The 14,550-nt window shown below is 43.1% G+C and overlaps 1 pseudogene; it reads right to left on the bottom strand.

The window, feature by feature from the left end:
* Positions 1-14,550, bottom strand: part of LOC123735933 (calcium/calmodulin-dependent protein kinase type II delta 2 chain-like) — a 58,207-nt pseudogene that overhangs the window by 16,541 nt on the left and 27,116 nt on the right.

Genomic DNA, 14,550 nt, shown 5'->3' with positions numbered 1-14,550 from the left:
AATAAACAGTCCCCTAATGGTTTTATAGTGTATATAGATCCTGTATAACAGGGTTCAATAGACAGTACCCTAATGGTTTCATAGTGTATATAGATTCTGTATAACAGGGTTCAATAAACAGTCCCCTAATGGTTTCATAGTGTATATAGATCCTACAGGGTTCAATAGACAGTCCCCTAATGGTTTCATAGTGTATATAGATCCTACAGGCTTCAATAAACAGCCCCCTAATGGTTTCATAGTGTATGTAGATCCTGTATAACAGGGTTCAATAAACAGTCCCCTAATGGTTTTATAGTGTATATAGATCCTACAGGGTTCAATAAACAGTCCCCTAATGGTTTTATAGTGTATATAGATCCTACAGGGTTCAATAGACAGCCCCCTAATGGTTTCATAGTGTATATAGATCCTGTATAACAGGGTTCAATAAACAGTCCCCTAATGGTTTTATAGTGTATATAAATCCTGACAGGGTTCAATAGACAGTCCCCTAATGGTTTCATAGTGTATATAGATCCTACAGGGTTCAATAGACAGCCCCCTAATGGTTTTATAGTGTATATAGATCCTGTACAGGGTTCAATAGACAGCCCCTAATGGTTTCATAGTGTATATAGATCCTACAGGGTTCAATAGACAGTCCCCTAATGGTTTCATAGTGTATATAGATCCTGTATAACAGGGTTCAATAGAACGGCCCGCCGGTCATTTTATTTGACCCCTTAAGTAAGTATTTTCATTGTCAGACAAAAAGACTATAAAATCATCAGGTAACCGGCAATAATTGATCTTAATGTAGGAAATCTGTTCCCAAGTATTCCACACACATATATATAGAGATCCACATAGACCTCCATAGACCTCCACATAGACCATAGATCCACATAGACCTCCACTCATCACTGTCAAACGCTCCCTGAAACATTTCAATGAGCAAGCCTTTCTAATCGACCTGGCCTGGTATCCTGGAAGGATATTGACCTCATCCCGTCAGTAGAGGATGCCTGGTTATTTTTAAAAATGCCTTCCTCTCCATCTTAAATAAGCATGCCCCTTTCAAGAAATTTAGAACCAGGAACAGATATAGCCCTTGGTTCTCCCCAGACCTGACTGCCCTTAACCAACACAAAAATATCCTGTGGCGTTCTGCATTAGCATCGAACTGCCCCCGCGATATGCAACTTTTCAGGGAAGTTAGAAACCAATACACACAGACAGTTAGAAACGCCAAGGCTAGCTTTTTCAAACAGAAATTCGCTTCTTGCAACTCCAACTCTAAAAAGTTCTGGGACATTGTAAAGTCCATGGAGAATAAGAACACCTCCTCCCAACTGCCCACTGCACTGAGGATAGGAAACTCTGTCACCACCGATAAGCCCACTATAATTCGAGAATTTCAATAAGCATTTTTCTACGGCTGGCCATGCTTTCCACCTAACTACCCCTACTGCATTCAACAGCACTGCACCCCCCCACAGCTACTCGCCCAAGCCTCCCCATTTCTCCTTCTCCCAAATCCATTCAGCTGATGTTCTGAAAGAGCTGCAAAATCTGGACCCCTACAAATCAGCTGGGCTTGACAATCTGGACCCTTTCTTTCTAAAATGATCTGCCGAAATTATTGCAACCCCTATTACTAGCCAGTTCAACCTCTCTTTCGTGTCGTCTGAGATTCCCATAGATTGAAAGCAGCTGCTGTCATCCCCCCTCTTCAAAGGAGGTGACACTCTTGACCCAAATTGCTACAGACCTATATCCATCCTACCCTGCCTTTCTAAGGTCTTCGAAAGCCAAGTCAACAAACAGATTACCGACCATTTCGAATCCCACCGCACCCTCTCCGCTATGCAATCTGGTTTCAGAGCTGGTCATGGGTGCACCTCAGCCACGCTCAAGGTCCTAAACGACATCGTAACCGCCATCGATAAGAAACAATACTGTGCTGCCGTATTCATTGACCTGGCCAAAGCTTTTGACTCTGTTAATCACCACATCCTCATCGGCAGACTCAGTAGCCTTGGTTTCTCAAACGATTGCGTCGCCTGGTTCACCAACTACTTCTCTGACAGAGTTCAGTGTGTCAAATCGGAGGGCCTACTGTCTGGACCTCTGGCAGTCTCTATAGGGGTACCACAGGGTTCAATTCTTGGGCTAACTCTTTTCTCTGTATAAATAAATGATGTCGCTCTTGCTGCTGGTGAATCTCTGATCCACCTCTACGCAGACAACACCATTCTGTACACTTCTGGCCCTTCTTTGGACACTGTGTTAACAACCCCTCCAGACGAGCTTCAATGCCATTCAACTCTCCTTCCGTGGTCTCCAACTGCTCCTAAACACAAGTAAAACTAAATGCATGCTCTTCAACCGATCGCTGCCTGCACCTGCCCGCCTGTCCAGCATCACTTCTCTGGACGGTTCTAACCTAGAATTTGTGGACAACTACAAATACCTAGGTGTCTGGTTAGACTGTAAACTCTCCTTCCAGACTCACATCAATCATCTCCAATCCAAAGTGAAATCTCGAATTGGCTTCCTATTTCGCATCAAAGCATCCTTCACTCATGCTGCCAAACATACCCTCGTAAAACTGACCATCCTACCAATCCTCACTTTGGCGATGTCATTTACAAAATAGCTTCCAATACCCTACTCAACAAGCTGGATGCAGTCTATCACAGTGCCATCTGTTTTGTCACCAAAGCCCCATATACTACCCACCACTCGACCTGTACGCTCTCGTTGGCTGGCCTTCGCTTCATAATCGTCGCCAAACACATTGGCTCCAGGTCATCTACAAGACCCTGCTAGGTAAAGTCCCCCTTATCTCCGCTCACTGGTCACCATAGCAGCACCCACCTGTAGCACGCGCTCCAGCAGGTATATCTCTCTGGTCACCCCTAAAGCCAACTCCTCCTTTGGTCGCCTCTCCTTCCAGTTCTCTGCTGCCAATGACTGGAACGAACTACAAAAATCTCTGAAACTGGAAACACTTATCTCCCTCACTAGCTTTAAGCACCAGCTGTCAGAGCAGCTCACAGATCACTGCACCTGTACATAGCCCATCTATAATTTAGCCCAAACTACTACCTCTTCCCCTACTGTATTTATTTATTTTGCTCCTTTGCACCATATTATTTATATTTTATCTCTGAACTTTCTTCTAACTACAAATCTACCATTCCAGTGTTTTTCTTGCTATACTTTATTTACTTTGCCGCCATGGCCTTTTTTGCCTTTACCTCCCTTATCTCACATCATTTGCTCACATTGTATATAGACTTATTTTTTTTTCTACTGCATCATTGATTGTATGTTGTTTTACTCCATGTGTAACTCTGTGTTTTTGTATGTTGTCGAACTGCTTTGCTTTATCTTGGCCAGGTCGCAATTGTAAATGAGAACTTGTTCTCAACTTGCCTAGCTGGTTAAATAAAGGTGAAATAAATAAAATAAAAAACATGCAATTGTATTCCAACGTAATCAATGTTGTAAATTATTAAGTCAAATATTAGGATCTGTTTGGGATTCTTGTGGTCAATTTGCAGTGTACAAATGATTCATAAGTATGTTACGGCCTCCTGACCGGAAGAAGGAGGAAGAATGGGTCCTCGGCTTTTAATGGGACCCTGTGTATAAAGTAATCTTTGTCATTTAGTAATCACTTAGTCAAGGGGTGTTGTGCTTTTGTCTGCCAGCAGAGGGGCTACTCGCTCTAGTGGTTACTTCACACTCTCTCAAGCTACAGTGGCCATCGAGCTAGCCTGCCTAGTCAGTTGAATGGGTGAGAGCCAAACTGTATTCAAGAGACGACAGGATCAGCTAATTGTTTTCAAATGTATTATTAAGGTGTCAGGCTCCCATTCATTCATCTCACCGGTCTGACACAGGGCTATCTATACCAGAGTACTGACACAGGACTATCTATACCAGAGTACTGACACAGGACTATCTATACCAGAGTACTGACACAGGACTATCTATACCAGAGTACTGACACAGGACTATCTATACCAGAGTACTGACACAGGACTATCTATACCAGAGTACTGACACAGGACTATCTATACCAGAGTACTGACACAGGACTATCTATACCAGAGTACTGACACAGGACTATCTATACCAGAGTACTGACACAGGACTATCTATACCAGAGTACTGACACAGGACTATCTATACCAGAGTACTGACACAGGACTATCTATACCAGAGTACTGACACAGGACTATCTATACCAGAGTACTGACACAGGACTATCTATACCAGAGTACTGACACAGGACTATCTATACCAGAGTACTGACACAGGACTATCTATACCAGAGTACTGACATAGGACTATCTATACCAGAGTACTGACACAGGACTATCTATACCAGAGTACTGACACAGGACTATCTATACCAGAGTACTGAGACAGGACTATCTATACCAGAGTACTGACACAGGACTATCTATACCAGAGTACTGACACAGGACTATCTATACCAGAGTACTGACACAGGACTATCTATACCAGAGTACTGACACAGGACTATCTATACCAGAGTACTGACACAGGACTATCTATACCAGAGTACTGACACAGGACTATCTATACCAGAGTACTGACACAGGACTATCTATACCCAGAGTACTGACACAGGACTATCTATACCAGAGTACTGACACAGGACTATCTATACCAGAGTACTGACACAGGACTATCTATACCAGAGTACTGACACAGGACTATCTATACCAGAGTACTGACACAGGACTATCTATACCAGAGTACTGACACAGGACTATCTATACCAGAGTACTGACACAGGACTATCTATACCAGAGTACTGAGACAGGACTATCTATACCAGAGTACTGACACAGGACTATCTATACCAGAGTACTGACACAGGACTATCTATACCAGAGTACTGACACAGGACTATCTATACCAGAGTACTGACACAGGACTATCTATACCAGAGTACTGAGATGGCAGAACTTAGTGACTACAGGAAACCAGAGCTACAGGAAATGGGAGGTGTTAAGGAGAACAGGTGATCAGTTGTTACAGAAAAGATACAGGGCCAATCAGCACCCTACTCTCTATGTTACATTAAAAGACAGGGCAATCAGCACCCTACTCTATGTTACATTAAAAGACAGGGCCAATCAGCATCCTACTGTCTATGTTAGTGCACTACTTTCTGCAGCGGGGCCAATCAGCACCCTACTCTCTAGTTAGTGCACTGCTTTCTTCAGAGGGCCAATCAGCAACCTACTCTCTAATTAGTGCACTGCTTTCTGCAGAGGGCTCTGGCCAAAGGTAGTGTGCGATGTAGAAACAAAGGGAGCCATTTGGAACACTGCCACAGAAACTCACCTTGACGGCATCAGCCTTCTTGTTCAGCAGACTCTTGACTGCTGTAGAGAGAAGAGGAAGAGAGAGAGAGAGAGAGAGAGAGAGAGTGAAGGTAAACACCAGTGCTTCACACAGAGACAGACAGCCTCCATAGTGCAACAAGGCTGTGTTCATTAGACTCAAAACAAGAGGAAACGTTTTGAAACAGGCAGGGACTAAATGGCTGAATCTGTTAAATGACAGAGACACGTTTCCTTGTGTTTCAAAACGTTTCAAATATAAAGTGATATAAAAGTAATGGCATTAAAGTCAGTATTAAAGTCATAGTATTAAAGTCATGGTATTAAAGTAATGGTATTAAAGTCAGAATTAAAGTCATGGTATAAAAGTCAGTATTAAAGTAATGATATTAAAGTCAGTATTAAAGTCATGGTATTAAAGTCAGTATTAAAGTCATGGTATTAAAGTCAGAATTAAAGTCAGTATTAAAGTCATGGTATTAAAGTCAGAATTAAAGTCAGTATTAAAGTAATGATATTAAAGTCATGGTATTAAAGTCAGTATTGCAGTCATAGTATTAAAGTCAGTTATTAAAGTCATGGTATTAAAGTGAATTAAAGTCAGTATTAAAGTAATGACATTAAAGTCAGTATTAAAGTCGGTATTAAAGTCATGGTATTAAAGTCAGAATTAAAGTCAGTATTAAAGTCATGGTATTAAAGGTCAGTATTGAAGTCAGTATTAAAGTCATAGTATTAAAGTCAGAATTAAGTCAGTATTAAGTCATAGTATTAAAGTCAGTATTAAAGTCATGGTATTAAAGTCATAGTATTAAAGTCATGGTATTAAATTCAGAATTAAAGTCAGAATTAAAGTCAGTATTAAAGCAATGATATTAATGTCAGTATTAAAGTAATGGCATTAATGTCAGTATTAAAGTCAGTATTAAAGTCATAGTATTAAAGTCATGGTATTAAAGTCATGGTATTAAAGTCAGTATTAAAGTCAGAATTAAAGTCAGTATTAAAGCAATGATATTAAAGTCAGCATTAAAGTCATAGTATTAAAGTCAGAATTAAAGTCAGTATTAAAGTCATGGTATTAAAGTCATGATATTAAGTAATGGTATTAAAGTCAGTATTAAAGTCAGTATTAAAGTCATAGTATTAAAGTCAGAATTAAAGTCAGTATTAAAGTCATGGTGTTAGTCATAGTATTAAGTCATGGTATTAAAGTCAGTATTAAAGTAATTGTATAAAGTAATTGTATAAAATCATTGCATGCATCTGCATCGCCATGCTACAACATATTCTACATATAGTATATACTACATGAAGTATTATGTGAATGTACTATATTCATTATTCATAACATACTGCACATATACTGTATATATACACTACATGGAGTATTCTGTGAATGTGATTGTACTATATTCACTATTCATAACATACTGTATATACATACAGAACTATTCTGTGAATGTACATATTCACTATTCATTATATACTGTATATATACCTGATATACTACATGAAGTGTTCTGTTGATGTGAATGTACTGTATTTACTATTCATAATATACCATTTATATACTGTATATATACACTACATGAAGTATTCTGTAGATGTGAATGTACTTTATTCACTATTCATAACATCCTGTTTATATTCAGTGCATTCGGAAAGTATTCAGACCCCTTCACTTTTTCCATATTTTGTTAGGTTACAGCCTTATTCTAAAATGTATTAAATTTAAAAATCCTCAGCAATCTGCAACAATACCCCCATAATGGTAAAGTGAAAATAGGTTTTTAGAAATGTTTGCAAATGTATTAAATATGAAAAACAGATACCTTATTTACATAAGTATTTAGACCCTTTGTTATGAGACTCAAAATTGAGCTCAGGTGCATCCTGTTTCCATTGATCATCCTTGAGATGTTTCTACAACTTGATTGGAGTCAGCCTGTGGTAAATTCAATTGATTCGACATGATTTGGAAAGGCACACACCTGTCTATACAAGTCCCACAGTTGACAGAGCATATCAGAGCAAAAACCAAGCCATGAGGTCCGAAGGAAATGTCTGTAGAGCTCCGAGACAGGATTGTGTCGAGGCACAGATCTGGAGAAGGGTACCAAAACATTCTGCAGCATTGAAGGTCCCCAAGAACACAGTGGCCTCCATCATTCTTAAATGGAAGGAGTTTAACCACCAAGTCTCTTCCAGAGCGGGCCGCCCGGCCAAACTGAGCAATCGGGGAGAAGAGCCTTGGTCAGGGAGGTGACTAAGAACCCGATGGTCACTCTGACAGAGCTCCAGAGTTCCTCTGTGGAGATGGGAGAACCCCAGAAGGACAAACATCTCGCAGCACTCCACCAATCAGGCCCGCATGGAGAGTGGCCGCCCACTCCTCAGTAAAAGGCAACATGACAGCCCGCGTGGAGTTTAAGCCAAAAGGCACCAAAAGGACTCTCAGACCACGAGAAACAAGATTTCAGTTGTTTTTTTTAAGATACATTTTTGCTTTGTTATTATGGGGGTATTGTGTGTAGATTGAAAAACAACAATTTAATCAATTTTAGAATAAGGCTGTAACGTAAAAAAATGTGATAAAGTCAAGGGATCCACATACTTCCCAAGGCACTGTGTATATGTACTATTATAAAATCAAGTTGTGTTAAAAGGGATATTCACACTACGAGTCGAACCAAACCAAGCTGTACTGAGCTGGCCTGGCTACGCATCTCCATAGTTACTGTAACCGTGCCGACAAGAGACAATGTGTAAAGAAAATATCAGAGCCCGCATAGTTTGGTAGGGGTCGGCCCGCATAGTGTGAAAGGCGTATAAGCGCACACAAAGGGTGTGAATGAGACCCCGTCTACTGATTGGCTGACAGAGAGCAAGTGACATGAAACCCTGGCCACTGATTGGCTGACAGAGAGAAAGTGAGCTCTACCTCGAGGGCAACCACATCCCAAACAAACGAGAATAAAAACAATTAAAAAGAAGAAAACGACTAACTGTAAAGAAAAAGAAAATCTGATTATTTAATTCTAAAGAAAAGCATAAATAAAAATAACTGCAAAAACAGTCAGATAAGGGGAGTAAAAAGTGAAACTACTTTTGGAGTTTTACACACAGAAAGAGAAGAGAGAGAGAGAGAGAGAGAAAGAGAGAAGGAAGAGAGAAGGACAGAGAGAGAAGGAGACAGAAGAGTGAGGACGTACTGAGAAGCTTTTGTTACCAGCAGTGGGGTCAAAATGGCTCCCTGAAAGAGTGGAGGGAAGCAGAAAGAAAGGAGGGAAGGATGGAGAGAGCAGAAAAGAGGAGGGGAGGAGAGAGCAGAAAAGAGGAGGGGAGGAGAAGCAGAAAAGAGGAGGGGAGGAGAGGCAGAAAAGAGGAGAGGAGGGAGGAGAGAACAATTCACCAACTAAAGATTGTTAGAAAAGAGGAATGCTAATAAAAAGAGAGAAGAAGAACAGAACTGGTACTATAGTTCTACTGAAGGACTGATCATTTCAAGCCAGCAGTGGTATATAGTCTCTACTGAGGACTGACACTTCAACAGCCAACAGCAGTGGTACTATAGTCTCTACCGAAGGACTGATCATTTCAACAGACAAACGGAACTGGTACTATAGTCCCACTGAAGCGACTGATCTTTCAACAGGCAACAGCAGTGGTACTATAGTTCTACTGAAGGACTGATCATTTCAACAGACAACGCAGTGATACTATAGTCTACTGAAGGACTGACATTTCAACAGGCGACAGCAGTGGTACCATATTCTCTACTGAAGGACTGATATTAGACAACAGCAGTGTACTATAGTTCTGTAAGACTGATCGTTTCAACAGACAACAGCAGTGGTACATAGTTTCTGAAGGACTGATCATTTCAACAGACAACAGCAGGATACTATAGTCTACCGAAGGACTGATCATTTCAACAGACAACGGTGTTATAGTTTGGACTGATCTCAACAGACAACAGCAGTGGTACTACAGTCTCAGAAGGTGATCACAGACAACAGCAGTGGTATTATAGTTACGAAGGACTGATCATTCAACAGACAACAGCAGTGGTATTATGTCTCTACCGAAGGACTGATCATTCAACAGACAACGAGTGGTATATAGTTCTGAAGCTGGCTTTCAACAGACAACAGCAGTGGTATACAGTCTCTACTGAAGGTACTGATCATCAACAAACAACAGCAGTGGATAGTTGTGAAGACAAACAGCAGTGGAACTATAGTCTCACGAAGACGATCAATTCAACAGACAAGCAGTGGTTATAGTCATGAAGGACTGACGTTTCAACAGACAACGCAGTGGTACTACACCCTAGTCTCTACTGAAGGACGATAATACAGACAACAGCGTGGTACTATGAAGTTAATGAGGGACTGATCATTTCAACAGACAACACAGTGGTAATATGTCTCTACCGAAGGACTGATCATTCAACAGACAACAGCAGTGGTATTAGCCGTCTCTACTGAAGGACTGATCTTTCAACAGACAACAGCAGTGGTACTATAGTCTCACCGAAGACTGATCTTTCAACAGACAACAGCAGTGGTATTATAGTTCTATGAAGACTGACCATTTCAACAGACAACAGCAGTGGTACTACAGCCCTACTGAAGGACTGATCATTTCAACAGACAACGCAGCGATACTATAGAGTCTACTGAAGGACCGATCATTTCAACAGACAAACAGCAGTGGTACTATAGTCTCTACTGCTAAGGACTGATTATTTCAACAGACAACAGCAGTGGTACTATAGTTCTACTGAAGGACTGATCATTTCAACAGACAACAGCAGTGGTATTATAGTTCTACTGAAGGACTGATCATTTCAACAGACAACAGCAGTGGTACTATAGTCTACTGGAAGGACTGATCATTTCAACAGACAACAGCAGTGGTATTATAGTCCTACTGAAGGACTGATCATTTCAACAGACAACAGCAGTGGTTCTATAGTTCTACTGAAGGACTGATCATTCAACAGACAACATAAAGCAGTGGTATTATAGTTCACTGAAGGACTGACCACTTCAACAGACAACAGCAAGTGGTATTATAGTCTCTACTGAAGGACTGATCATTTCAACAGACAACAGCAGTGGGAGTATAGTCTTACTGAAGGATGATCTACCAAAGCAGGTGGAAAGGGGGAGAGAGAGAGAGAGGAAGGGTGTGTGTTTGCATCCCAAAGGGTGCCCTATTCTATATAAGGCACTGCTCTTTTTTTTAAAGGATATTTATTGTGATATTTTCTTTTGACAATAATATAAAACTGAAACAGAAACTGTAGAATGAAATATTATGAACAAATGAAAATGATTGGAAAGTGCACTCCTTTTGATCAGACCCCTATGGGCCTTGTAGTAGTGCAATGTATAGGGAATAGGGAATGGGCACAGGGCATAGGGAATGGAGCAACACAGGGAATAGGGCACTGGGAATAGGGCACAGGGAATAAGGTATAGTGTATTGGGAATATGGTATTGGGAATAGGGTATAGAGCTCTGGGGTCCACAGAAGCGCACGGTATAGGGAATAGGGTATAGGGAATAGGGTACAGGGCATAGGAATAGGGTATAGAAAACAGGGAACAGGAAATAGGCCATAGGAAATAGGGCATAGAGCTCTGCTGTAGACAGTATCACGTACAGGGTATAGGAACAGGGCATAGGGAATAGGGTATAGAGCCCTGGGCGAGACAATAGTGCACGTGTATAGGGAATATGGTAGTAGGGAAGATAGGCTATAGAGTCCTGGTAGACAGTAGTGCACGGTATAGGGAATAGAGCTCTGGGTAGACAGCAGCACATAGGTATAGGAATAGAGCCCCGGGTAGACAGAAGTGCAACGTGTATAGGCAATAGATATAGACTCTGGGTAGACAGTAGAGTACGGTATAGGCAATAGAGAATAGAGCCCTGGGTAGACAGTAGTACACGGCATAGGAATAGAGCTCTGCGCAGACAGAAGCACTAGGAATAGGAATAGAGCTCTGGGCAGCAGCATACCGTAAAGGGAATAGAGCTCTGGGCAGACAATAGTGCACGGTATAGGAATAGAGCTCTGGGCAGACAGTAGTGCATGGTATAGGGAATAGGCTAGAGCCCTGGGTAGACAGTAGTCACGGATATAGGGAATAGGGAATAGAGACTCTGGGCAGACAGCAGCACACGTATAGGGAATAGAGCCCTGGGGCAGACAGTAGTACACCGTATAGGGGAATAGGCTATAGAGCCCTGGGCAGACAGAGACACCAGTATAGGGAATAGAGCTCTGGGTGAGACAGTAGTGCACTTGTATAGGGGAATAGGCCATAGAGCTCTGGGCAGACAGTAGCACACTGTGTATAGGAATAGGCTATAGAGCCCTGGGCAGACAGTAGCACCACACGGATAGGGTATAGGGAATATGGTATAGGGAATAGGGTAAAGAGCTCTGGGTAGACAGAAGGTGCACGGTATAGGGTATAGGGAATAGAGCCTGGGTAAATAGTGCACGGTGTATAGGGAATAGAGCCCTGGGTAGATAGTAGTGCACGGTATAGGGAATAGAGCTGGGTAAATAGTGCATGGTATAGGGAATAGAGCTCTGGGTAGACAGTAGTACACGGTATAGGGAATAGGCTATAGAGCTCTGGGTAGACAGTAGTGCACGGTATAGGGAATAGGAGCATAGAGCTCTTGGGTAGACAGTAGTGCACGGTATAGGGAATAGGCTATAGAGCCCTGGGCAGACAGTAGAGTACGGCATAGGGAATAGGAGACTCTGGGTAGACAGTAGCACATGGTATAGGGAATAGAGCCTCTGGGTAGACAGTATTGTGCATGGTATAGGGTATAGAGCTCTGCGCAGATCAGGTGGCATAGGATATAGAGCCCGGGGCAGACAGCAGAGCACGGTATAGGGAATAGGACACAGAGCCCTGGGCAGACAGAAAAGAAATAGGATATAGAGCCCTGCGCAGACAGTAGATAACGTATAGGGAATAGGCTATAGAGCCTGGGTAAACAGTAGAGCACGCCATAGGGGAATAGGGTATAGAGCCCTGCGAGACAGCAGTGCACTAGGGAATAGGCATATAGCTCTGGGCAGACAGTAGAGTACCTGCATAGGAATAGGGTATAGAGCTCTGGGTAGACAGTAGAGTACGGTATAGGAATAGGGTATAGAGCCCCTGCGAGACAGTAGAGTACGATAGGGAATAGGGCATAGAGCCCTGCGCAGACAGCAGTGCACGGTATAGGAAATAGGGCATAGAGCTCTGGCAGACAAGTAGAGCACGGTATAGGAATAGGGCATAGAGCCTCGGGGTGGGTAGACAGTAGAGTACGATAGGGAATAGAGCCCTGGGGAAGACAGTGAGAGCACGGTATAGGGAATAGGCAGAAGACTCCGGGCAGACAGTAGCACACCGTATAGGGAATACTTGGGTAGACAGTAGAGTACGGTATAGGAAATAGACCCTGGCAGACAGCAGAGCACGGTATAGGAATAGAGCACCTGGGTAGACAGTAGAGTACGGTATAGGAAATAGGGCATAGAGCCCCGGGTAGACAGATAGCACATGGTATAGGGAATAGAGCTCTGGGCAGACAGTAGACACACGGCATAGGGAATAGAGCTCCGGGCAGACAGTAGTACATGTTATAGGAATAGAGCCCGCGTAGACAGACAGAGCACGGTATAGAATAGGCTATAGAGCTCCAGGCAGACAGTAGCACACGGTATAGGAATAGAGCCTGGGTAGACAGCAGTGCAACGCATAGGGAATAGGCCATAGAGCCCCGGGCAGACAGTAGAGCACCGCATAGGGAATATGGCATAGAGCCCTGGGCAGACAGTAGAGTACGGTAGAGGAATAGGCTATAGAGCCCTGCGTAGACAGTAGAGAACGTATAGGGTATAGGGTATAGAGCTCTGGGCAGACAGAGTACCGGTATAGGGAATAGAGCTCTGCGTAGACAGTAGAGTCCGGTATAGGGAATAGGATATAGAGCTCTGGGTAGACAGTAGAGTATGGTATAGGGAATAGGATATAGAGCCTTGGTAGACAGTAGAGTACTTATAGGGAATAGGATATAGAGCCCTGGGCAGACAGTGGTAGTGTATAGGGAATAGGATATAGAGCTCCGGGTAGACAGTAGAGTACGTATAGGAATAGGATATAGAGCTCTGGGCAGACAGTAGAGCACGTATAGGGAATAGGATATAGAGCTCTGGGCAGACAGTAGAGTACGGTATAGGGAATAGGATATAGAGCTCTGGGGCAGACAGTAGAGCCGATAGGAACAGGATATAGAGCCCTGGGGAGACAGCAGAGTACGGTATAGGAACAGGATATAGAGCTCTGGGCAGACAGCAGAGCACGGTATAGGAATAGGATATAGAGCTCGGGGTGTAGACAGTAGTGCACGGTATAGGAATAGGGCATAGAGCTCTGGGGCAGACAGTAGAGCACGTGTATAGGGAAATAGGCCATAGAGCCTGGGCAGACAGTAGGCACCTAGGAATAGGCCATAGAGCCCTTAGACAGCAGAGTACCGGTATAGGGAATAGGGAGAGCCCTGCGGACAGTAGAGTACATAGGGCATAGGAACAGAGTTCTGCGGAGACGGCAGACCACCCCATAGGGAAATAGGCATAGAGCCTGGGTAGACAGACAGCACACACCGTGTATAGGGGAATAGGCTACAGAGCTCTGGGCAGACAGTAGAGTACGGTATAGGGAATAGGCCAGTAGAGCCCTGGGGCAGACAGTAGTGCACGGTATAGGGAATAGGCCATAGAGCTCTGGGCAGACAGTAGAGACACAGGTAGAGGGAATAGGGCTATAGAGCCCTGGGCAGACAGCAGAGCACGTATAGGGAATAGAGCTCTCCGAAGACAGTAGAGACACCTGCATAGGGAATAGGCCATAGAGCCCTGGGTAGAAGGCAGAGCACGTGTATAGGAATAGGCTACAGAGCTCTGGGCAGACAGTAGAGCAACTGTATAGGAATAGGGTATAGAGCACTGGGTAGATAGTAGAGTACGGTATAGGAACAGGATATAGAGCCCTGGGCAGACAGTGGCACAGGATATAAGCCCTGGGTAGACAGTAGAGTATGGTATAGGGAATAGGCTATAGAGCCCTGGGTAGACAGCACCGCAC

The sequence above is a fragment of the Salmo salar genome, unplaced genomic scaffold (genome assembly GCF_905237065.1).
Source record: "Salmo salar unplaced genomic scaffold, Ssal_v3.1, whole genome shotgun sequence".
NCBI lineage: Eukaryota > Metazoa > Chordata > Actinopteri > Salmoniformes > Salmonidae > Salmo > Salmo salar.
The sequence above is the reverse complement of the archived record's forward strand: the minus strand, read 5'-3'. Positions and strand labels throughout refer to the sequence as shown.